General features: G+C 43.8%; 1 long non-coding RNA gene across 1 annotated transcript in view; it reads right to left on the bottom strand.

The window, feature by feature from the left end:
- LOC121012084 (uncharacterized) overlaps positions 1 to 19,131 on the bottom strand; it is a 46,082-nt gene extending 26,951 nt beyond the window's left edge. The window contains exons 1-2 of the long non-coding RNA XR_005781937.1: positions 19,029 to 19,131; positions 16,603 to 16,661 (exon numbers count right to left, since the gene is read on the bottom strand). This is a non-coding gene — a long non-coding RNA (uncharacterized LOC121012084). The remainder of the gene's footprint in view (positions 1 to 16,602; positions 16,662 to 19,028) is intronic.
- Positions 19,132 to 23,681: the final 4,550 nt, after the last annotated feature.

Below are 23,681 nucleotides of genomic sequence, written 5' to 3'. Positions count from 1 at the left end.
TGCCTTTTTACACCATCACCCCACTGAGGGCACCTCACTGCTTCTTCTCCGTGCAGCTGCTTCACATAGAGGGCATCAGGTGAGATCCCCCCATCTCAAAGCTTTAAGTGGGAAGTGTGTCACAGCCCTTCTGTGGTGTGTGTTGTATGACATCATGATTGGGGTACACAGTAGGCACGAACAAAGAGCACTTGGGAATTTTCAGCCTAGACCTTGACCAGACACTCCTGTGTTCCCTGCTCCTTCTTATTCATACTATAGTTGGGGCCATTAGGACTGAGAGCCCTGTGGGCAGTTACTGGCCTTGATTGGCAAATGAGAAGTTTCTGGGTGCGATGACCCGGGCTCTACATAAGCAGGCTCAGGTGCGTGCCGGGCTTGCTGACCGTGTTGGAGCTGACCTCTCCGAGGAGGGTGAGTTCACGCTCTGTTCCACTGGGACGCAGAGGGAGCTTTGTTCAGGGTAGATCTGGAAAGCAGAGCTACACATTTTGGAACATGGGGGGAGGCCCCATGTGCCCCCAAATCGCAGCTGCTGCAGCATCACGTGTGGGCTCCTTGTGGGGCCCTTGTAGGGGAGCCTGCAGGTCAAGGTTGGGAGGCTGTTGTGTATTCCTGGTTTCCTCTGTGTGGTTGAGTTGGTAGTGATTTGGGGTGGGGATGGAGGTTGGGGTGCCTGGCTTCACATGCTTCTGCCCTCGATTTGAAGGTGTGGCTTCCCAGGAGTCTGCTTTCTCCCAAGAGGAGGAGGAGGAAGAAGGAAAAATGGCTCTTTCATTTCTCAAGGTGATATCACAGGTGAATCGCTTTCTTCTGATTTCCTTCCTAAAACACGAATTTACAGGGCCTGAAAACATTTTGCTGCTTGGGCTGTAAGGGAGAATCTGTTCCAGGCCTCGACCCTACCTTCTGCTGGTTTTGTGGCAATCTTGGGCGTTCCTTGGCTTGTAGACTCCTCTCCCGAATCTCCATTTTTCTCTTTACATCACATTCTCCCCACGTCTCATCATGCAGTGTCCCTCTGTGCATGTCTGTCTCTGGGTCCAAATCTCCCCTTTATAAGTCCCATTGGAGTAAGGCCCACCCTAATCTCATTTTAACTTGATTACTTCTGTGAAAGCCCTATTTTCAAGTCAGGACACATGCTGAGGTACCAGGGATTAGGACTTTAATGTAACTTTCTGGGGGGACCTGTTAGGAATCCGTAATAGGCAGACACAAAAACTTATCAAAACTTATTTCTTCTGGGAGGGAAGTTTCTTTTTGTCTTGTGGTTACTGGTCATTCAGCTTTTCAAATTCAAATTGATAAATTTGTATCTGCCTTCATTTTCGAAGGACCTCTTTACTGGGTATATAAATCTAGGGGGTGTCTGGGTGGCTCAGTCGGTTAAGTGTCTGACTCTTGGTTTTGGCTCAAGTTATGATCTCATGGTTTCATGAGTTCGTGCCCCATGTCGAGCTCGGGTCTGACCGTGCAGAGCCTGCTTGGGATTCTTTGTCTCCCTCTCTCTGTGTCCCTCCCTCACTTGAGCTCTTTCTCTCACTCTCCAAATAAGCAAATAAACTTAAAAAAAAACAAAAAACAAAAAAACAGAAACTCTAGGTGCATGGCCTCCACTAAATGCTCAGTCACGCTGTTCTCCCTGAACACTGGAATAGTCTGGAATCCTACCTTCTAACCCAAGAAAGTAGGATTAGTTAGTGACCTCCAAGAGTTCTGTGGGACTCTGTATCCCAAGAGCTGTTCTCACAAGTCTGGTCCTGTACAGGCACATTTTCAATGTCCACCAAGGGCCTGAGGGAAATTCTTATACAGGTGTTTAGGGCTCCCCCTCCAGCATCCTGCCCTCCACACCCCAGCTGTGTTGGAAGGAAGCTCCAAACTCTGATATCCTCTCCCACCATCCAGCAAGATCCCAGCTTGGGTTCTATGTTCCTGCACTGTGACCCTAGCAGTGCCATCCAAGAGAATGCCAGGATCATGCACTTTTCTTCTGTCAAAGGTCACAGCCTTGGATATGTCACTTTCTAGAGTGTAAGAATAGTGACTTGCTTATTTATCTAGCTTTTTAGTTCTTTCACGGCAAGGGGGCAACTCCCAGCAGCTACTCCATTATGGCAGAACCAAAGGGGTCTGTTCACTCAAAGGACAAATTGACTTCATTTCTGCAGGTGCCCCACGGTATCTCAGCTCCTGTAATTGTAAATCTTTATCAATCGACACTGCATGACATTTAACAAGTGATTGTATTCATCAGGATTCTCCAACAGGAGATATACAGGACTTCTTATAAGGACTCATGTGATTATAAAGTCTGAGAAGTCCCTAGATCTGTAGTTGGCGAGCTGGAGACCCAGGAGGGCTGATGGTGTAGTTTAGCCCCAGCAAGAAAGACTGGGAACCAGGAAAGTCGACGGTGTAAGTGCCAGTCAGAAATCTGGCAGGCATGGGGCGCCTGGGTGGCTCAGTCGGTTGAGCGTCCGACTTCAGCTCAGGTCATGATCTCGTGGTCTGTGAGTTCGAGCCCCGCATCGGGCTTTGTGCTGACAGCTCAGAGCCTGGAGCCTGCTTCGGAGTGTGTGTCTCCCTCTCTCTCTGCCCCTCCCCTGCTCATGCTCTGTCTCTCTCTGTCTCAGAAATAAATAAAACATTAAAAAAAAAAAAAAAAAAGAAAGAAATCTGGCAGGCTTGAGACTTCAGCACATACACCAAAGATATTTCTTTAGCTGTTCCTTTTTCATGAGGATGGGTGATTCTTTCCTCCCCAAACTCTACAAGGGCAAAGTATATTTCTTACAGTTTCTGCTTTCCATTACCGCTTTCGGCCACACATTCTTACCTATCCTTTTTTCTTTCTTAATGTTTATTTTGAGAGAGAGAAGGAGGATGAGTGGGGGAGGGTCAGAGAGAGGGAGTAGAGAGAATCCCAAGCAGGCTTCATGCTGTCGGCACAGAGCCCGATGCGGGGCTCCATCTCACAAACCCTGGGATCACGACCTGAACCGAAATCAAGCGTTGGATGCCTCACTGACTGAGCCACCCAGGTGTCCCCTTATCTATCCTTATATGCTGTCACCCTCTTATGTCCAACTTGAAAACTGCCAAGAGGCACACGGAAGCTTGCATACATATAAAGCATAAACTGTTATTTCAGGAGTCTGTGAAATTTAGAGATGTGGCTGTGATCTTTTCTCCGGACCAGTGGGCTTATCTGAGCCCTGAAGAGAGACAGTTGTATAAGGATGTGATGCTGGATAACTGTGATTACCTTGTGTCCTTGGGTAAGGAGATCTTTCCCTGCTGGTTTAATTACCTTGTGTCTTTGGGTAAGGAGATCTTTCCCTGCTGGTTTAAAACTGCCTGTGGTGGAATCTTTCCTTCTGTGTGAATATCTCAAAGCCCCTGAGAATGCTTGACTGAATTTCAACTTGATCTCCTTCAGCAAAGGACTGGAGCCCTGTGATGCTAGGAAAGGACATTTTCATCTAGTGATGACCCAAGCTTCACATTCTCCACCATCTTCCAAACCATCACACTTGCCTTAAGAACCATGCTTCTCAGGCTACTGCGTGCCTCAGAAACAGCTGGGGAACTGTTATAAATGTAGATGGTCCTTTTTTTTTTTTAATGTTTATTTTTGAGAGAGGCGGGGCAGGACAGGAGATCTGAAGCAGGCCCTGTGCCGACAGCAGACACCCCAAAGCAGGACTCAAACTCTCGACCCTCAAGATCATGAGTTGAGCTGAAGTGGGACGCATAACTGACTGAGCCACTCAGGTGCCCCTGAGTGGTACTTTTTTACAAAAGAAAAACAATAATACTTTGGAGGTTGCTGGGAGATTTTTAGGGTGGTAAGGAGATACATTATTACCGAAAAGTGTGGGTCTAAATTCTGTAATGACCACAGCATGATCAAGGTCATTGGTTTCTCTTAGGACACTGGACTTACAAGGCGGAAGTCATATCCTCTTTGAAGCAAGGGAAAGACCTCTTGATGGTAGAGAGAGAAGTGACCAGTGCTCCGTGCCCAGGTAACTGACAAGCACCAAGCAGGTGGAAACTGTTCTAGCTTATATCCCAACTAGTTGGTCAGAGTAACCTGGACCTTTGAAGTGGCAGAAGAGCTCCCCACAGGCTTCCAAAGAACTCTTATTTTTCCCCTGCATGTTTCTTACTCTCCCTGGACTCCTTTTATTATACCCCTAGTCTCAGGACATTAAATGGCATGCTGGTAAAATCCTGAGGCTAAAATTACCATGTGAAGAGCTAGAAGTATGAATAACTGAACTGGTCAAATAACTGATCAGTAATTAGAATGAATGAATGCCTTAGCTCAGAAAAGTGTCCTGAAAAGCCTTTTTTCCCCCCCAAGAAAGCGTTCTGGAGAGGGATTTTTTTTTTTATCTCTACATTAAGCTAATAGGTTAATCAGATGAACCATCCCCAGAAAAACAATCCAATTCGCCATCTAATGGAGAGCAAGGACACCCCCATCACCAACAGAAAGTAGAAACTTCCGGAATGCAAGTTCACTAGGGATTTAAGAGAAATGTGTTTAAGTTTCAGGGCACAATACAGAAGGCAGACTCCTGAAAGTCCGGGGATAGAAAGTTAAAAGCTGGAACAGATGATGATCTGGCTTGGGACATTATTAGATCCAAAGAGTGGAATAAAATCCCAAAATGCATATAAGCTGTAATAGGCATTTTGGGAAGAGGGTGTGGAACCCAGGAAGAAATTCAAAGCTTTTGTAAGGTTGTTCACAAGAATTCCAAGTAACACTGGGCCTTCTTAATCTTTTTTTTTTTATTTTTTTAACGTTTATTTATTTTTGAGAGAAAGACACACAGTGTGAGGGGGAGAGGGACAGAGAGGGAAACACAGAATTGGAAGCAGGCTCCAGGCTCCGAGCTGTCAGCACAGAGCCCGATGCGGGGCTCGAACTCACGAACCATGAGATCATGACCCGAGCTGAAGTCGGACGCTCAACCGACTGAGCCACCCAGGTGCCCCCTTCTTATTCTTTAAAAACTTCCTGACCTGGCCCAAATGCCTTTCTCACCCCAAGCTCGTTCATCTATTCAGAGGGGTCCTCTCCGGACTTTCTCATTATTCCATTAGTGTTTTGCCTTTCTTCCTTACCTTCTCATTCTTTGTGCGCTGCTGCATACTTTTCTATCAAGTTGTAGTCACTTTTAGATTTCCTACAGTATTTTTTCCTCCTCTCTTCAGACTTGTGGTTTTAGAAAACAAACCTGTTTGCTTTCACCACTTACACACACACCAATTTGAGTATTACAGTTTAGACAGTATGGCTGGCAGTGAGGTGGTGGGCAGACTGGCAATCATGTAAGGAGAATTCAGTCAGATTCTTCAGTTGATAGCTAATGATCACTGTCGCTCTATTCAAGAATCCCCCATTATTTTATATTCCCTTCCTCTGTAGTCCAGCCTGGTTCTCTCTACCCACAGCCAGTCTGATGTATTTCCTATGTTACCTATGCACATATCAAATATAAAATACTGTTTCATATATGAGTGCATTTTAATTTACATGACGTGTTGTGAAAAGTGTCCTCTCTTATCTTTCCATTTCTATTTCTGAGATCTTTACATGTCATATGTGTGTGTAGGTAGTGTGTGTATCTCTATATACCTACATATATGCCTTATTTTGTAGTGCAATATACTGTTTAAAAAAATTTTTTTAATGTTTATTTACTTTTGAGAGACACAGCATGAGCGGGAGGAGGGACAGAGACAGGGAGACAGAGAATCCCAAACAGGCTCCAGGCTCTGAGCTGTCAGCACAGAGCCCGACGCGGGGCTTGAACTAACGAGCCATGAGATCGTGACCTGAGCCGAAGTCACTTAACCAACTGAGCCACCCAGGTGCCCCTGGTGTTATTACCTTATGGGTATCAAGTCACCCAGGTACCCCTTCCCTTACTCGCCTTCTTATGGCTGTAGAATCTGCAGTTAGGTCACCACTTTCATTCCTGATGTTGGTAATTTGTGTCTTCCTTTTTTCCCTGATCGGTCTGGCTAGGTTTATCACTTTTCTGGATCATCTTTTTGTTCCACTGTTTTTGTGTGTATTGGTTTCTTATTTTCTAGGTCACTGATTTCTTCTTTTTTATGTCCTTTATTTTCTGCTTACTTTGGTTTAATTTGCTCCTATAAAAAAAATTTTTTTTAAATTTTTTTTTTCAACCTTTATTTATTTTTGGGACAGAGAGAGACAGAGCATGAACGGGGGAGGGTCAGAGAGAGAGGGAGACACAGAATCGGAAACAGGCTCCAGGCTCTGAGCCATCAGCCCAGAGCCCGACGCGGGGCTCGAACTCACAGACCGCGAGATCATGACCTGGCTGAAGTCGGATGCTTAACCGACTGCGCCACCCAGGCACCCTAAAAAAAATTTTAAAGCAGAAGCTGAAATCCTTGATTTGAGACCTTTCTTCTTCCTAATACAGACACTTAGTGCTATGAATTTTACCCAAATACTGCTTTGGTAGCATCTCACAAATTCTTACATATTGTGTCTTCATTTTCCTTCAGTTAAAATACTTGTTCTCTTTTCATTTCTTGTTTACATAATTAGAAGTATATTAGTTTGAAAATATTGAGGGATTTTGCAGGGATTTTTCTGCTAAATTTTAAATTCTGTTAGAGTGAGAGAGCCTACCTTGCATTACTTGAATCCTCTTGAGTTAAGACTTGTTTTATGGCCAGAATGTGGTCCAATTTGGGAAATGTTTCCTTGTGCGCTTGAGAAGTGTATGCTGTGGTTGATGTTCCATAAACAGCAATTAGATCTAGTTGCTTGATAGTGCTGTTCAAACCTATCATATATTTGCTGATACTCTGCTTACTTCTTTAATCAATTACTGAGAAAAGGGTATTGAGATCTCTAACTAGAATTGTGAGGTCTATTTCTCTGTCATGTATTTTGAAGCTCTGTGGTGCATGAACTTCAAGGTTGCTATGCTACTGATCACTTTATTACTATGGGATATTTTTATTCCTGGAAATATTTATTGCTCGGAGATTTGTTTTGTCTACTACTAGTATAACTAGCCACTCAAGCTTTCTTTTGACTGGTAACAGGGTGGACATATTTTCAATCCTTTTCCTTTTAACCTAATTGTGTCTTTAAATACTTAGTGAGTTTCTTTACAGAATACATAATTTGGCGTTGTTTATTCAATCTTGATAATCTCTACCTTCTTAATTGGAATATTTATACCAGTAGTTCTCAGTGTGTGTGTGTGTGCGTGTGTGTGTGTGTGCGCGCGCGTGTGTGTGTGTAGGGGATTTTGTCCCCTTAGGATATCTGCCAGTGTCTGGGGACCTTTCTGGTGGTCACAGCTGGGGATGGGAGTGTGCTGCTGGCATTTAGGGGGCAGAGGCCAGAAATGCTATTAAATATCCTATGTGCACAAGGCAGTCTGTACAACAAAGAATTATCTGGTACAAATTGTCACTAATGCCCTGACTGAGAAACCTAGTTTATTACCATTTACATTTAATATGATTATTGATATGGTTAGGTTTGAACACATCTTGTTATTGATTTGTCACATCTGTTCTTTATTCCCCTTTGTCTCCTTTATGGCCCTCTTTTGAGTTGACTATCTTTTTAGAATTCTACTTTATCTTCTTTGTTGGCTTATTAGCTATAACTCTTTGTTCGTGATTGCATTAAGGTTTGGGATATATCATCTTTCATACACCAGTTCTTCCATTTCTCTCCACCTGGCCTTTATGCTGTTGCCACACATTTACTTTTCCATCTGTTACAAGCCCCACAACACACTGTTGTTTGTGTTGAATCAGCCAATACTTTTTTTTTATGTTTGTTTATTTTAGAGAGAGAGAAAGAGAGAGAGCAAGCAGGGGAGGGGCAGAGAGAGACACACACACACAGAATTCAAAGCAGGCCCCAGGCTCCAAGCTGTCGGCACAGACCCAACCCAGGGCTTGAACTCACAAACGAGGAGATCATGCCCTGAGCCGAAGCCAGATGCTTAACTGACTGAGACACCCAGTGCCCCAATACTCTTTTAAAGAGCCTTAGGTAATTTTTAAAACCTTACATATTTACCATGTAGTTACAATATTTGATATTCTTTGTTCCTTTGTATAGAGCCAAATTTCCACCTGGTAGCCTTTTTCTTTTGCCTTAAAATTTTTAAAAATTTAAATCTTTTACATTTGCTTGTAGTATAGTTCTGCTGGAAATCTTTCAACTTCTGTATTTCTGAATTTTTTTTTGCCCTTTTTTTTTCTTATGTTTAATTTTGAGAGGAAGAGACAGAGAGCGAGAAAGATAGGGGCAGAGAGAGAGAGAGAGAGAGACAGAATCCAAAGCAGGTTTCAGGCGCTCAGCTGTCAGCACAGAGCCCATTGTGGGGCTCCAACCCACGGACCGCAAGATCGTGATCTGAGCCGAAGTCAGATGCTTAACCAACTCAGCCACCCAGACACCCTGGCCTTCATTTTTGAAAGTTTTTTGCTGGGCGCAAGAATTCGGCTTGGTAGGGTGTTTTTTGTTTGTTTTCAGGATACTAAAATTTTTGCTCTACTCCCTTTTTTGTTATTGTTTCGCCTGTAGTGTTTCCAGTGGGAAATCTGATGTCCTTCATCATCCTGATCTTTGTTCAATGTGCAGAATGTATTTTTTATTCTTTTTTCAAAAAAGTTTTCTCTTTATTGCTGATCTTGAACAATCTGATCATCATGTGCCGTGGTGTCTCTCCACGTTTCTCAAGTTTGGATTTGTGGGGCTCCTTGAATGTGTGGGTTTATAGTTTTCATTGTGTTGGGAAAGTTTTTGGTCTATTCCCTCAAATATTTTTTTTTTCTGGTCCTTCCTTCTTTCTCCTCTCTTCCAGCTGCCCATGTACTCAGCCATGTGAAGTTGGTAAATCCTCTCACCTTTTTTTTTTTCTTTTCTTTCCTCTCGAGGACTTCTATTAATGGATGGTGATCCTTCTCTTTTAGTCCTTCTATTCCAGCTTCCGAGTTCTTCCGCCCTTTTCCTCAAGTTCTCCAACCAGGATCTCCATGTTCCTGCTTTGTCTTTGCATAATTTTGCTATAAATGTGAACTATTAAGTTTATTTAAACCTTATACCTTCAAACCAGTTATTTCTACTTTGTTCTTTTTTTTTTTTTTTTTTTAAAAGTTTTTTTTGCGACAGAGAGAGACAGAGCATGAACGGGGGAGGGTCAGAGAGAGAGGGAGACACAGAATCGGAAACAGGCTCCAGGCTCCGAGCCGTCAGCCCAGAGCCCGACGCGGGGCTCGAACTCACGGACCGCGAGATCGCGACCTGGCTGACGTCGGACGCTTAACCGACTGCGCCACCCAGGCGCCCCTCTACTTTGTTCTTTTTAATTCTCCCCTGATCCGGTCTTACGTTATAATGACCTTTATCTTTTAGAAAATATTACTCCTGTCTGTTTTAAACTATTCCTCGGTACCCATCCATTTTCACTTCAGTACCTCTCAAGATCTAGAATGAGGAAGATCACAGAAACCCATGTTAGCTCACCATCTTGGCACTGTACAATTTTTTATATTTATTAATCTATATAAAACTTTCTGTGTTCTGCAGAAATGCTCAAAATGATTTTTTTCCCTAGCAATTAACCAATTTTAATTTAGGTTTCTTTATCACAAAAGCTAGAACTTCTAGCCCCACACTCTGACAAAAAAGTTAAGTTTAAAAGCGGGTCATCAAGATACTAGAAAATGATGTGCTTGTGCATCATAAAGCTTGAGTGTAGTATGTGTATCAGAATTTGGGACTCCCTCTCATTTTGAAGAATCTACGCCTAGAATTCATTTCAAAAAAATTTTACAAGGATGGATATATAAGATGTGCTTGGTGTTCTTTGAAGTAACAAAAATACAACTCAACTACCCAAGTAGAGCACTGGCCCAATCAATATTGACTCTGCCCTACAGTAAAATATATAAAATCTACATCATACACCAGTAAAATTAAGAAGCCAGGTTTATATCTATTCATATAAAGACCCCCAATTTTATCGTTTAATGGAAAATATTTAAAGTATAATCACTTTTACAAATTGCTGTATCTATATGGCAGAGCTATTTTAAAGAATCTTAATGAAAATTAACCTTTACTCCCTGCTAGAATTTCATGGGATTCTTTTTAGATTCTTTAAGCTTTGGTGATTTGGTATTTAAAATTTTAACTACTTGCCTTTTTTTTTTTTTTTTTTTTTTACACGGTCACCAATGTAAGTATTTCAAGTTTACAGAAATCTTTCACGGGCCACCTGTTGGTCGTTTAAATTCTTCTTCTACTTGGAGAATGGGTCTCTCCTTCCTCCCACCTCTCTGAAGTCCCCAGTCACTGAGCCGTTCCCTCCCCGTACCCCACTTACTAATGATCTTGATGTTTGTGGCAGTGCCTGAATTTAATTCGGCTTCCCTCCTATTGTTCTCCCGACAGCATGTCAGCCAGCACTGGCCAGTTATCATGCCCTTAGTGAATCTGTGACTAGCATCAGACCGAGCTGTCACCATGCGAAATATCCAAAGTTCTGTACTTTCGTCCAGCCTTATGACTGTGAGGGCTGCGGCATAGCGTTCAGCCACCTCTCCTATCTTACTGGACATCGGAGAATTCACACGGTACAGAAAGCCCACAGACCGGGCCAAAACGCAAAGGCCTTCCGACATCCCTCATCCTTTACAACGCTTCAAAGACTCTCTATTCTGGATAAGCACTTGGAGTGTAACCAGTGCGGAAAAACCTTTAGCAGGACTTCCAAGTTTATTCAGCACCAGGATGCGCACAGCAGTCTGAAGCCCTACAAGTGTGGTGTGTGTCAAAAGGCCTTCAGGTTTCTCTCCTCCTTTAACGTTCACCACAGGCTTCATGTCGGCAAGAGACCAAACCTGATCCTCCACCAAAAACCTCATTCTCAAAAGAAACTCTTTGCCTGCAAGTCTTGCGGAAAGGCCTTTGACAGTTTCGCAGAGAAAATGCAGCACCAAAAAATTCACGTGAGAAAGCAATGCTACACGTGTAACTATTGCAAAAAGGACTTCAGCCCATACTCACAGTTTGTCCTCCATCAGAGAGTTCATACCGGAGAGAGACCCTACAAATGTAATGACTGTGACAAGTCCTACAAGAGCAGCTCCAATCTTAAAAAACATCAGAAAATTCACACTGGAGAGAAGTCCTTTTCATGTGACAACTGTGAAAAGGCCTTTACCCAGCTCATCGATCTGCAGCGTCATCAACACGTTCACACTGGAGAGAAACAGTACATCTGTAGCAGTTGTAAAAAGACCTTTGTCCGTTTCTCAGACCTAACTCAACATCAAAGAAGTCATACTGGAGAGAGGCCATACAAGTGTAATGTTTGTGACAAAACCTTTAAGTATCAGTCAAGCGTCATTAAACATCAGAAAACTCATTCTGAAGAGCGGCCCTTTACGTGTCCTGAATGCCCAAAGACCTTTCGCTTCTGCTCAGATTTTAACCGGCATAAAAACATTCATACCAAAGAAAAACTCTATAAATGTAGTGAATGTCAAAAGGTCTTTAACAATAACTCAAATCTTAACAAACACCTGAAAATCCATACTGGAGAGAAACCTTTTGTATGTAACCAATGTGGAAAAGCTTTTAGCTTAAACTCCAAACTTACTCGACATCAGAAAACTCATGATAAAAAGAAACCCTGAACAGCTGTAAGAGGCAGAGAGGCCTTTCGAAAGCACTTACGCTTGGGTTCAAGTCCCAATTCTAGCAAAAGAGGTCAATGTGGAAAAAGGTTTTTGCTCAAAGCCTTTTGTGTAAAACATCAGAGAAACAGAAATATGTGTATGTTGAAGAGACGGAGATGGGATTAGAAATGTACTCTATATATTGCATTGACTGGATTTTTTTTTTTTTTTGAGCAAAAATGGCTGCACATGTTCACCAGAAACAGGAAATTGTAGAAGGCTGCTCCTATCATGAAAAGTAGGCTAGGAGGTGTCTAGAAGGGTGAAGCGAAAAGAATGGTGGTTTTGTTGCTTGTTCATAATCTATTTTCACTGGATGAATAAAAAGCCTATTTTTAATGGAGCCAGCTCTCTAAAGATGTAAACTTTTGTAGGGAGATGATCCAACCTGAATCTAAGCATAAATAAGGGGGCAGGGGAGGGGAAAGCCTTCCCTTTGGAATTAGAACTATCAAAAAAAGAAGAAACTTCGCCAATGGACCATGAAAAAGGAAAAGCTGATCATGATTTAAATTTGTTTTTTTAGTGTTGATTCATTTTTGGGAGACTGAGAGATCATGACCAGGGGAGGGGCAGAGAGAGAGGGAGACCCAGAATTCAAAGTAGGCTCCAGGCTCTGAGTTGTCAGCACAGAGCCCAAAACGGGGCTTGAACTCACGGACTGTGAGATCATGATCTGAGCTGAAGTCGGATGCTTAACAGACTGAGCCACCTGGGCACCCAAGCTGATCATGATTTGAAGGCTAAAAAGCTAAGAGTGGACATAAGAAATCTAAAGGTTGCTGGTTGGGGGCGTAATGGCTTTTCCCTCTAGTCAAAGCAGATATAACTCTGGAACATCCAGCCTCCCTGAGTAGTTACACACTGCTTCGATGTATCTAGAGAACCAAAAGAGATGGACGAATGGCAACAATTCTAGTTAGATTCAGGACACAGAGTATCTATTACTTGCCGTGTAATTTGAAGTAAGTTGATTTTCCTATGCTTTAATGAATAAATACTATGCTTTAATGAATAAATACTAAGTCTTCTAGTTATGTGCTAACACGGGTGTATGATGCTGAATCCATTCGGGCCTTGGGTCAGAAATCTAATTATACTTCCCTGAATCGGTTCCCATCATTACTGGTAGCAACTTCGTGCTGTTCAGCCAGGTGGGACAGGTGTGGACTAACAAGTCTGTTTAGCGACTGGCCTCGATCCACAGAAAGTGACGGGAAGACCGCATCCTGTTTCTTCTTTGTTATTCCCATGTCCTTCTGCTTTCCTAGATGTTACAGTGGCTGGCACAGAGCTAAATTGTGTAATCCCCAGACGTGGCCCCCTCCTCGTCTTATTCCTTATGTGTTTATCTCTAAGAAAATTGTGTGTGTACGCATATATATATGTGTGTGTGTATATATGTGTATATATATATGCACACACACACGTGTGTATATGTATGTGTGATATATATATATATATGGCTTACCTTTATAAATAAGACCCCTTATAGTTTTATAGATTAAGTTATATATAAGCTGAAGATACAACTGAAATAAGATTTTTTTGTTTTTTGCTCTTACAACTGAAATAAGTTTTTGAAATGAGTACAGAATCAGGGCACCTGGGTGGTTCAGTCCGTTAAGTGTCCAACTCTTGACTTTTGGCTCAGGGCGTGATCTTATGGTTGTGCCATTGAGCCCCGTGTCAGGCTCCACGCCCAGTGTGGTCCTATGACCCACTTCCAGAGTTTGATGAGTTTATTAGAGCAGCTCACAAAACCCAGGAAAAGTGTCCTTGCTGTTCACCAGTAGATTATTGCGTTTCTCGCTCTCCTCCCTCTGCCCCTCCCCTGCTCACTTGTTTTCTCCCTCTCTTAAAAAAAAAAAAAAATCATCCACACTTATCAATACAACTATAGAAATAGAAATGGTTATTGGGATAAAGAGAAAAAAATTTGTGCAGTGGACTCCTTACTCCTAAACTTGGTTCTCAAAATTCTAGGTTAGAGTTAAAATTAAACGAACTATTTCACGTGCTTCAAATCCATTAACCTTTCCAACATGGCTCCTATCAGGATCAAACTGCTAATTCTAAAGTCTATAAGAAAAGAAAGAAGCTTAATAGAACAGAACATCTTCTGAAAAGTCTTGTCCTCCAAATTTGCCATCACTAATCTGTCTCCTGGGGGCTATCACTAATTAGAAGCCATAATTCCTCACTTACAAGAAAAAGAAAGTCCTCATGCAAAAGTTAGGCTATTTGAGACATTATAAAATTTCAGCACAAATTTTTGTTTTCTGCTTATTTCCAATTGAATTTTAATATTAAAATCACATAAGATGTTTACATTGTTTAACTGGAGTTGTTGGTGTGATAAATAATGGAGAGCAAAGTTATAAATGCTTATTTATTTTTTTGAAGTTTATTTTGAGAGCGAGAGAAAGCGCAAGTGGGGAGGGGCAGAGAGGGGAGAGCCAGAATCCCAAGCAGGTTCCACACTGGCAGCGCAGAGCCTGAGGCAGGGCTCGAACTCACGAACTGTGAGATCATGACCTGAGCTGAAGTCAGACGCTTAGCCAACTGAGCCATCCAGGTGTCCCTAAAGGCTTCTATTTAAACTTGAAAAGTCATCTGAATACTAACCTAGTGTATACAACTAAATTTTTTTTTGCTTTTAATCACGAAATTCTTACTTTGTTTTTGTTGTCACACATCTGAAGATATAATCTAACAGGATGTTTGTGGGTTGAGCTGAAGTCTTAACCTCCATGTGCAGAGACACTCTGTCCTCCTGTGTTTCTCCTTTACTCTCACGCAACGACCACAGTAGCTGTGCGGGGCGGGGGGGGGGGGGGGTTCCCACACCAAGCAATTCTGTGACCTGGGCCAGGTATCCTGCAGTGTAACTCAATTCCGATCCTATGTACTTGGAGACGGTGTCACATCCCACAGGTTAAGGGTTCAGTCCCACAAGACTGCCCACCCCCCCCACGCCAATCATGACACCAGGTCGTCATCTGTGTTGACCCTTCAGCTACAAATCAGAGGGTCTATGATCCCCTTCTCGAGTTTGATGAATTTGTTAGAGCAGCTCACAAAACCCAGGGAAAGCGTCCTTGCTGTTCACCAGTTTATTATAAAAAGAGATAAAGGGTAAGGACGAACATCTTACCGGAAGAGATGTGTGGGACCTGCTATGCGAAGGGGCACAGGGCTTCCATGTCCGTCCTGGGACCGCCACTCTCCCAGCATCGCCATGCTTTCAGTAACCTGGAAGGGCTCCGAAGCCCGTGCTATTGGCATTTTTGTTACAGAGGCTTCATCATGTAGGCATGATGGATCGTGAACTCCATGTTTAGCCCCTCTCCCCTCTCTGGAGAATGGGGGTGGGCTGAAAATTTCAAGCTTCTAATCGTGGCTTGGTCCTTCTGGTGACTGTCTCCCATCCAGGAGCCCACCAAGAGTCACCCCATTACAAGAAAAGACACCACAGTCAGCGATGAAACTCTAAGGGGTTTAGGAGCTCTGTGCCAGGAACCAGGAGCAGAAACCAATATATGTATTTTCTATTATCTCACACCCTGCTACCTGCAAATGTGACCTTATTTAGAAATAGGACCTCTGCAGATAAAATCAAGATGAGGTCAAAATCCAATCGATGAGGTCCTTAGGAGAGTCAACACAAAATAACTGCTGTTGGATGAACGTTTTCCCTGTATTAAAGACTGAGTTATCGGGGCACCTGGGTGGCTCAGTTGGTCGAGTGTCCAAGTCTTGATCTTGGCTCAGGTCATCTCCTGGTTCGTGGGATCGAGTCACGAGTCAGGCTCTGCACTGACCGTGCAGAGCCTGCTGGGGATTCTCTCTCCCTCTCTGTCTGCCCCTCCCCCACGCATTCTCTTTCTCTCCCAAAATAAAATCGTTTAAATATTAAAAAATAATAAAGATCACATTATCTCTGAAGACCATTCAACTTTCGTAGAATGCAAAGTGGGAGTAAGTGCACAGCATAATCAGCTGTACACATATAAGCAATGTTGGATATTTGCATGAAATCTGTGGCTCTTAGATGCTTTTAAGGGAGGGGTCTAAAATAATTTAGAAATTACCAAGCTAGATTATATTATAATCTATATTATCAACTGTCAGAGGCAACAGATTCAATAAAGCATGGACTGGAAAACACCCACTGGGTGTGAAAATATTTAGGCTACTGCCAACTTTGACCAGATCCATGGGAGTGGTGGGAACAGATACAAGACTACATGAAGTGAGTTGAAATGAGACCGTCAAGTGAGGACTTTTTATCCACAGAACAGAACACTGCATTGTTCCCTCTAAGCCTGTTTCAAAGATAAAGCTGAAAGAAATAGTTACAGGGCACTATTTGGGGAGCATGCAATCCGTTATTCTAGTTTTTATCCCTGGATAAAAACTAGATCACAGGGAATCATCTGCATGGTGTCTATTCAGATGACAATGAATCGGTCCCCTCTAATAACGGAGAACGAAAGTCACAGAAAACCCATTGCCTTGGCAAGACTGGCCTCTGTGTCAGTTATTCAGAGACCATCTAAGAAAATGACAAGAAAGCCATTCAAATAGCCAGTGTAAAACCTAGTTCATATTGTCTGGGCCTTTCTGGTACAACTTGAGTAAGTCCATAGGAACATATGATTTCTGTATATTTATGCCAGCCTTTCCGGTGGTGATCTGATACTTTTCTCTGATGCTTTATTTTACACGTTTCTACTATTTCATCTGCATGTACAAATTACTATCAGCCTCCTCGAAATCCACTGTAAAATGTGGGAAGTAAAGCCCTAAACAACTTACCTGGGATTTGTTCATTTTCGGATGCTCTTGAGAAAGGGCCAAGAGTGGTGATACCAGAGCTGGGTAAGGAAGAATGAGGAATGGAATCATGAGAGGTCTGGGTAACTCAGCGGCTTAGGATTACTTATCAAGAGAGTGGTCCTTTGACCAATCTGGCGACTGATTATCCACTTGTCCATTTACTTAAAAAAAATTTTTTTTTACTGTTTATTTATTTTTGAGAGAGAAAGACAGAGTGTGAGTGGGTGAGGGGGAGGGAGACACAGAATTCGAAGCAGGCTCCAGGCTCTGAGCTGTCAACACAGACATGGACGCGGGGCTCAAACTCACAAACCGGGAGATAAGACCTGAGCTGAAGTCAGATGCTTAACCGACGGAGCCACCCAAACGCCCCTCCACTTGCCTGTTTATAATTCTGAAATGATCACAGAGAACTTTTCTTACTGAGTGAATATAAACCGTTGTTTTTTATGGAATTACCATCAATTTAAGCCTTTGAAAAAATCAAAAAGAACCTGTGTGCAATAACTGGAACAATAAAATTTAGGATATACAAAGTTTGGAACACTTTTCCAGCATTAAAAACACTAGGATTACAATACTTCTCGGCACAGGAAATGTTGAAATTATGTCATTTACCTATTTTCCTACTAATATTTTTTAGCCGCTTGAGGGCGGAGAATCCAGAAGCTCAGAAAGGAGAGCAAGGTGTTTTCAGATGTTTGCCTTTTTGTCTGGCCTCTCTTAGATGAAGTTTCACGAGAGGAGCTTTTGCTGAGAAACTTGCTTTAACCTAAATGTGGGAGACGACAGAACCCTGACCTGGAAATCGAGACATGGATTCAGTTCTTGGCTGTTACCAGCAAACTGTGTAACTGGATATTTACTTTCTGAGTTCTACTTATAAGATAAGGCAGAGTGGGGTGCCTGGGTGGCTCAGTCATTTGAGCATCTGGCTCTTGATTTCGGCTCGGGTCGGGATCTCACGGTTTCGTCAGCTCAAGCCCCACATGGGCTCTGCGCTGGTGGCGTGGCGCCTGCTTGGGATTCCCCCCATTTCTCTGCCCCTGCCCCACCTGCATTCTCTGTATCTCTCAAAGTAAATAAATAAATAAGCTTAAAAAAAATAAGGCAAAGTTACAGAGTTTTAGAAACCTTCTCTTTACCTCCACTGCGATTCTATAAGGGGGCCACTCAATGAATCCCAAGGGTGGTGGTAAATATGGTCTGAGCAGCTCAGAATAAACAGAGAGTGGAGGGTACAGGGAATGACACATATGTGCTTGGGAAGTGATGAGAAACCATTTCCTTGGCTATAGCTGGTCCCTATTCCTTCCTTTTCCTCAACCCATAGCCCCCAGATCCTTCAGGAAGGTGTCTTTTCGTATCAGATTCTCATCCTGCCCATTCCCTTCAATTGCAGCTCACATCGTTCTTTTGAAAGCTGAACTAAAGTTCTGCTGAGCTACAGTTACGGTGTTATCGCCCAGACTTTGCTCACACCAGAGGGGAAAATTCTGGCCAGTAACTTGAGCACGTTCCTTTCCAGGATTCTTCTGCCTCCACACTGAAATTCTAGGGAGAGGTTTCAGTTCAGGAATATGTTCTTCCCGTCGTGATTTCTGTTCCCGAGGCCTGCTGCTTCCTACTTCACTGGACTGGTTTTGTGTCAGCCTGGGCCTTGGAGCCACATTTCCAGCAGCTGGAACTTACACTTGGGAGTCCCAAGGGTCAAGTGCCTGGTGCGCTGGACCTGTGCCCATTTTACAGGTGAGGAAACAGGATTGGTCTAAATAACACGCCCTGGGATGCGATGCTGTTTTGTGACAGGACCTGACCTGAACCCAAACATCAGGCTCTTAAAATCTTATGCAATGCTGCCAACATCTCCGCCCGCACCCTCTAGTCCCTCCTCACTGAACACTCGTCCAGTCAATTCTGCACCCTGGCCATTCCCTTCAACCGTAGCTCGCATCTTTATCCCAACAGATCGTTAGTGTAAAACAACTAACCTAACAATAACAGTATTTATTTCTCATAATGATTATGTGTTCCCTTCCCTGCTGCCCTCTAGCCCGACAGCCTGCAAAGCCAAGGGCATCAGAGAAACTTCTGGAATCAGGCTTTAGTCACTTGGATGCACAAACCTTCCACCCTCACAGAGCACCTTCTTCAGGCAAAGAAGGGCTGCAGGGAGCGCCCACCCTGAGGCCTGGGGTCAGGGGCTCAGCCAGGCTCTCGCCGCCCGTCTCCTGGACCACTGGAAACCCGCTTCGGGGCCTCCCTGCCGAGCGAGGCGGGGGGGGGGGGGGGGGGGAAGGGCGCGTCCCCCCTCGTCGGACCGAGGTCAGCCCCGCCCCTCCTTCTCTGCGACCCCCGAGGGTCCGGAGGCCCCCGCCAGCCCTTCCCGCAGCTCCCCGGTGCACCTGCTTCGCTTCCACTTCGCGTCAAATACAGCGAACAGCGGAACCCGAGCAGCTCGGAGCCGGCACGACCCGGCCCGGCCCCGGAAGGACCTGAAGAACCGGAAGGAGGGCCCAGGTAGACCACCAGGATCTGTACATGCGCAGAAGAAGCCTCCGGGCGGCCCTTCCCAGGCTTACCTAAGGGGCGATTGTCGGCTTCCGAACTACAGTCCCCATAAGGCACCGCGGCCCCGCCCCGTGCGCGCCCTACCCCCCGCCCCAAGCTGAAGGATTTCTCCAGGAAGGTCGACTTTGACTACCGGGCTCGGCTGATCGCTTATTAACTATTAATACAAGGAGAAAAGTTGCTTATTAACTTCGTCGAAGACTATAGCTGAGAAGCGAAGATTACAGCCTCGGAAATGTCCACCCAAACGTGAATGATTCCAAAATCTTTATCTTCCTCCTAAACTTTTCTTCTTCTTTAAGCCGTTTATCTTATTCTTTCTACTGTTTTTCCCACTGAGCATCAGAAAAAACACACGGGAATGACCCTACGAACATTCTAAATGTGATAAATTCTTCTTTATAGGGGAGCAATCAGAAGAATGTAGCCATACAGTGAAGCCTTCACCTACTTTGGTGGAGCCATACAAATATTTTGAATGTGTGAAAGCGTGGTAGAATTCAAACATCTATCCAGGAATTCACGCTGAAAGAAAATCTATGAGAGTGTAGCAATAATAATAATAAAAAGTATGGTATACTCTTAAATACGACAATAGGCAAACAAATATAAAAAGCATAATTTTATCTTTTACATATACGCTTTTGGATAAAGATATGCACATTTAAGTAGGTATTAACTTAGATAACATTTAGAAAGATATGCTCCCAAATTAACAATGGTAATCCACAGGAGATGAGATTATTTAGGAGGAAGAGGGACTTTCCCTTGTGCATCTACGTAATTTTTCTATGCAGAAGTAAAATGGATGATATTTCCATTCTATGTATGAAAGATACACAAAATCAAAGAGAGATATCAAGGCATTCTTGGCCTATTAATTTGAATTTCAAATGTGTATCTCTGTGTAAAGAGAGAAAATAGAATAAACACACACACAAACTCTCATGGAAATAAGTACCGGAAATGAAAATATTAAATGTTCATCACTTATAGGTACGGGTTTATAGGGAATTTTTTAAATTCTTATTTATTTAATGTGTATTTATTTTTGAGAGAGCGAGAGAGCAGGGGAAGGGTAGAGAGAACGGGGGGGGGGCCCCCCCCCACACAGGATCTGAGCTGTCAGCACAGAGCCTGAAGCAGGGCTTGAACTCACGAGCTGTGAGATCATGATCTGAGCCAAAGTCAGATGCTCAACCGACTGAGGCACCCAGGCGCCCCGGGAAATTTTATTTTTGATGTTAAGGGACTTTCTTTCCAAAAATTTCCTTAATGTCTCAGTGACTTCTGTCCTCAAACCATTCTTTCTGCCATCTAACCATCTGTATTAATGTGCTAAAGAGTGTGTAAAAAGGTGTCACCACAGGGTGGCTTAAACAACAGAAATTCATCATCTCATAGTTCTGGAGGCGGGAAGTGTGAAATCGAGGGGTGCACAGGGTTGGTTTGTATTGAGCGCTGTGAGGGAGATCTGTTCCTTGCTCATCTCCTCGCTTTGTATAGCCTCAGGCGTCCCTTGTCTTGTAGGTGGTATTCTTCCGTGTTTTCATATGGTCTTCCCCCCTGCACGCGTCTGTCTCCAAATTCTCCCGCCCCCTTTTCTGTAAGGATACAGTCATATTAGGTTAAGGTTCACTCAAATGACCTCATCTTCACTTGATCTGCAAAGACCCTATTTCCAAATAAGGTCATACAGACAGATACTGGGGGTTAAAACTTCAACATCCTTGGGGCGCCTGGGTGGCGCAGTCGGTTAAGCGTCCGACTTCAGCCAGGTCACGATCTCGCGGTCCAGGTCACGATCTCGCGGTCCGTGAGTTTGAGCCCCGCGTCGGGCTCTGGGCTGATGGCTCGGAGCCTGGAGCCTGTTTCCGATTCTGTGTCTCCCTCTCTCTCTGCCCCTCCCCCGTGCATGCTCTGTCTCTCTCTGTCCCAAAAATAAATAAAAAAACGTTGAAAAAAAATATTAAAAAAAAAAACAAAACTTCAACATCCTTTTGGGGGATAGAATGACCGTCCAGCAATTTTCCTGATAGCTGTAGTAGAATGAAATGAAATATGGCCTCATATTTATTTTGATATGCGTATGGGCATCTCTCCTCAGAGGTATTTGGGCAATACAACGTAAGTAGGTCTTGGAAGGGTAGAAAGCCACGCACTGAATCTCCAGCAGAGTTAGTGAATCTCGGGCTGATGCTGGCATATAGGTGGTGCTCCAGCTATCAAACGTTTGCTGAGTGCATGGTGTCCAAAAGAGAGAAGATACTGCAAGAAGGAGGAGGAAAATAGGGGGATATGGTCTGAGTTCTATAGCTTGCTGGGTCCCCAACTCTGGGGCTCAGTCTGGCCAGCACAACACTCAGGGACTGGTCTCTAGAGCGTCTGAGTTAGTCAGTGAGTCTAGGGGGAGGAAGAGACAGGTAGGGGAGTGGAGCCAAGGGATCAGGAGGGAAGCTGAGAGATTGGGAGGGTAGAGAAAGGGAGAGGAGAGAAAGCCAGAAAGTGGGAGGGAGGGAGGGAGGCTGGGAAAGAGGAAGAAAAGACATCAAAAGGGAGCCCTGCAAAGCAGATATTGGATAATGCTGTTTCCTCGAAGGCCACCAGGTGACAGTATTCGCAAGGATCAGCTGTCATTGACTACCAGGATGACAGGCTCCTTACTGATGTTAACCTAGTCAACTCCTCTGTGGCTGGTATCTGTTGGTGTTTTTGGTTCCTCCTCACATCCATGCTGCCTTTTTCTGATAACATCAGTTCAATTTTGCTCGGGGGAACTCCCACACTTCTGTTAAGGTCTGCCATATATATATATATATATATATATATATATATACACACATATATATATATATATATATATATATGCTTGCATAGGCACACTGCACAACTCCAGAGGATTCATCCATTTATTTATTTAAAAATTTTTTAATGTTTATTATTTTTGAGAGGGGGAGGGGAGGGACAGAGAGAGACACACACAGAATCCAAAGCAGGCTCCAGGCTCTGAGCTGTCAGCACAGAGCCTGACACGGGGCTCAAACTCATGAGCCGTGAGATCATGACCGGATCTGAAGTCAGACACTTAACTGACTGAGCCACCCAGGCACCCTGGATTCATCCATTTACATTGCTGAGTGGTATCTTCTGGAAGTGAGCAGTGCCAGACCTATACAACTGTCAATGGCAGTCACTGAATTGTGGTCTAGTAAGTTGCCCATCCTACTCCTGGCCTAGGCGGAACTGAGTCATTCTGATATGGATGCCTTGAAGCAACTGCCCATTAATTCCTATTATGTAGGTCTCTAGAGTTATCCTAGTTCTGGTTCTTTCCAACTCCAACAAATTCCTTTTTAATGCAGTTATTCAGAGATACTCTCCGTTGCCAACAAAGAATCTCAAGAAGTTGCAATCTACACCTCAAACCTTCCTCAAACCAGAAGCCAAATCACAGCAAAGCGTCTTGAGTATTAAGATTCAGCTAGTCTTTATTCATTATCCATCATTTCTTCATCCAACAAATATTTCTGGATACCTGCTACGTGCCAGGCGCTGTTCTAGGCTCAGAAGCAACAGTGAAGAAAACAGACATGGCCCCTGCCTTCATGGAATCTGTCTATTCAGAAACGGGTGAGGAAGACCACAATATTTATCAGCCACAACTAGCTATAGCATTTCAAATAGCTGTATGATTCCGAATTGCGAGGAGCTTTGGGAGGGAAAAGGATGGAAGGCCGTGTGGAAGGTAGTTTTAAGTAGACAGCATTTATTTTAGGCTCACTAAGGGCAAGCACTTTCTTTTTTTTTTTTTTTTTTTTAATTTTTTTTTCAACGTTTATTTATTTTTGGGACAGAGAGAGACAGAGCATGAGTGGGGGAGGGGCAGAGAGAGAGGGAGACACAGAATCAGAAACAGGCTCCAGGCTCTGAGCCATCAATCAGCCCAGAGCCCAAGGCGGGGCTCGAACTCACGGACCGCGAGATCGTGACCTGGCTGAAGTCGGACGCTTAACCGACTGCGCCACCCAGGCGCCCCAAGGGCAAGCACTTTCTATGTCCCATAGCAATCACCAGAACAATACTGCAGATTAAATACTACTGGGGGCCTTATTTCACAGATGTGATCACCAAGCCTACATTAAGTAGAAATAGATATCATTAATAATGTATAAATATACATAGGACTTTCCCAGGGGCTTTCAAAACTAAAACTGGGGCCGTCCTGGGCAAACGTGGACAAGGTGTCATTCTCCTCAGTAACTTGGCTAAGGTCACACTTCAGGGAGTGGTGGGGTGAATACTCACTCCAGCTCCAGTTTGACCCCGAAGCTCACGTACATAGTGACCACCCCGCGGGTGCCCTCGGATGTGCACAGTCCATGGAGAAATGGAGATGAGCAGGAGAGGCTGAAGGCAGGTCGGCGAGGAGGCTGGGGTCCAGGAAGAGATGGGAGTTGAGATGATCAGAAACTTACAACCATCAGTAA

Source organism: Herpailurus yagouaroundi, unplaced genomic scaffold, assembly GCF_014898765.1.
Source record: "Herpailurus yagouaroundi ecotype Mexico unplaced genomic scaffold, PumYag 196, whole genome shotgun sequence".
In the NCBI taxonomy this organism is placed as follows: domain Eukaryota; kingdom Metazoa; phylum Chordata; class Mammalia; order Carnivora; family Felidae; genus Herpailurus; species Herpailurus yagouaroundi.
Note: the sequence above shows the minus strand (reverse complement) of the source record. Positions and strands in the feature narration are given on the sequence as shown.